The following is a 2,420-nucleotide window of genomic DNA, read 5'->3' on the forward strand; positions in this document are numbered from 1 at the left end:
CCTCTGGACTTCTTTCTGTGGGGTACGTTAAAGGAGAATGTGTACCGTGATGAGCCTACAACCCCAGAGGATATGAAACAACGTATTGTGACAGCGTGCGGCGACATTACACCAGATGTACTGCGGCGTGTACGACATTCATTACGCCAGAGATTGCAATTGTGTGCAGCAAATGATGGCCACCACATTGAACATTTATTGGCCTGACATGTCGGGACACACTCTATTCCACTCCGTAATTGAAAACGGAAACCACGTGTGTACGTGTACCTCACCCCTCATGGTAATGTACATGTGCGTCAGTGAAAAAGACCAATAAAAAGGTGTTAGCATGTGGACGTAATGTGCTGTTCCAGTCTCTTCTGTACCTAAGGTCCATCACCGTTCCCTTTGGATCCCTACGTAATTCGGTGCTCTCCGATACACACGATCGAACAGCGGAGGAGTGGTACTCAAGCGTCAACTTTAGGTTACAATATCTCCGGACGTAATTAACATTTTACAATGGAACAAACGGCACTGATTACGTATTTGTTTATATGTTCAGATGTGCTAACAAAACTAACGGGGTTCCATTTAAAAAAACGTAGGTTTGTGTTAAAAAACATACTTCCGTGCATTTTTTTATGGTTTGTATTAAACAATTACACTAGCCCCTCTCCTCACGTTCGGTCTGTGGAATCGATTCGTCAGTATTTGATGTGGTTTACGAAATATATCCAGCGGTAATGTTAGGTGACTCACCCTGTATATATAAGGCAACGATTTGATTGAACTACTAAATGGAACCATTAGTAATTAGACTTTTCAGTGTCTCAAGATAAAAACTATCTGTCACCTTGTTTTGCTAGGTGAGGTGACCAATTTAGTATGGGCTTCAGAAAGTAAGATACAAATGTCGTCCCCCGCTAAGACCACTGCGGAACAAAAAGCGGTCATCTGTCAGAGGAGAGTACATGTCTCAGGTTTCCTGCAGACCCAGATCTGCTGCAGTAGGGAATATAGGTTTATGACAAGGTACAACTAAAATGGCGCGACAAATGGAAACGTTCTCCAACGTTAAAGTACGCAGGATAGTACTATTCTTGTGAGCAAAACGTGAATTATTGGCGGTATATCTGCTAAATGCAATATCGTGTCCAACCGTAGAGTAACTGTGCCAATAATTTGACCATTGCCACACGGAGGTGCGTGATGCTGTTCGGAAAGTACAGATCTTCTCCCAACTTTCTAGACACATATACCTTTCAGAAAATGCAATTAAAAAAATCGAATTTACGACCATTTTGAATGAGAATCTGGCTTAAAGAAGTGATTACATAGCGGAAGGCGCTATCTGCCCGGGGTTCTCTATCACTTACTGCGAGTCGTGTTGAAGTGTACTACCAACGGCGGTCTAGCGAACTGAAGAAGGCTGAGTCGAGAGGTGGTAGACGTGTTTAGACTTCTAAACCCGCACAATTTAATATATTTGTGTTTCCCTTAAAATTGTGAGATTTTTGTGAATCAAATTAGTATAAATCGTGTTAAAACCAGCAGCGTATTACAAGTGCTGATATTTGCAATACTATGCTGATACTTCCGTAGAGACATTAGTATTATGAATGCAATAAATTTTAATGTATGTAAGCACTTGCTTTATTGGAGCGTACACATTGCCGACTAATCGGTCATAATGCGAATTTTAATGCGTTGTCACATTATCATCCAACTTCTTCTTGTTGCGTGACGAGAGTTATGTACAGATACGAGCAAATGTTGTAAGGCTTTTCTCACGTAAGCAACATTCACTTATAACATCCAATTCAATGAAAGTAGCAATGAGAAAAAACAACAATAATCCGCATAATAATTTATTTTTCCGGAATAATAAATTATTATTTAAAAATTGTTTCAGCTTTCTTCGTCAGTGATACTCCGAAACAACACAAGGCATATATACGAAATAATTAGATTCTTACCTGGGGCTTACACCGCGCACACGTGTGTCGCATATTGCAACCATCTTCTCCCCCCTCTTTCTGGCCATTACCTCTTCCCACCTGCTGGCCTGAGTGGCCGAGCGGTTCAAGGCGCTGCAGTCTGGAACCGCGCGACCGCTACGGTCGCAGGTTCGAATCCTGCCTCAGGCATGGATGTGTGTGATGTCCTTAGGTTAGTTAGGTTTAAGTAGTTCTAAGTTCTAGGGGACTGCTGACCTCAGTAGTTAAGTCCCATAGTGCTCAGAGCCATTTGAACCATTTTTTTCTTCCCACCTCTCACTATCTGTCACCTCCTCTCCCTTCACTCTGTCCATCTTCCCCGCATCCCTCTCTCTGTCCCTTTCCACCTTCTCTGTCCGTCGCCTCTGGCCCCTTCTCTGTGTTCATCCCCTTCGACCCTGTCTCTCTGACCATCTCCTACTCGCTACACCTTCTGTC

At 42.9% G+C, this 2,420-nt stretch overlaps 1 non-coding gene across 1 annotated transcript; it reads left to right on the forward strand.

The window, feature by feature from the left end:
- Positions 1-2,048: 2,048 nt before the first annotated feature.
- Positions 2,049-2,132, forward strand: Trnap-ugg (transfer RNA proline (anticodon UGG)). The gene has a single exon. It is a non-coding gene; the product is annotated as a tRNA-Pro (tRNA).
- The last annotated feature ends 288 nt before the right edge of the window (positions 2,133-2,420 follow it).

This window comes from Schistocerca serialis, chromosome 1 (assembly GCF_023864345.2).
Source record: "Schistocerca serialis cubense isolate TAMUIC-IGC-003099 chromosome 1, iqSchSeri2.2, whole genome shotgun sequence".
Taxonomy (NCBI): Eukaryota; Metazoa; Arthropoda; class Insecta; order Orthoptera; family Acrididae; genus Schistocerca; species Schistocerca serialis.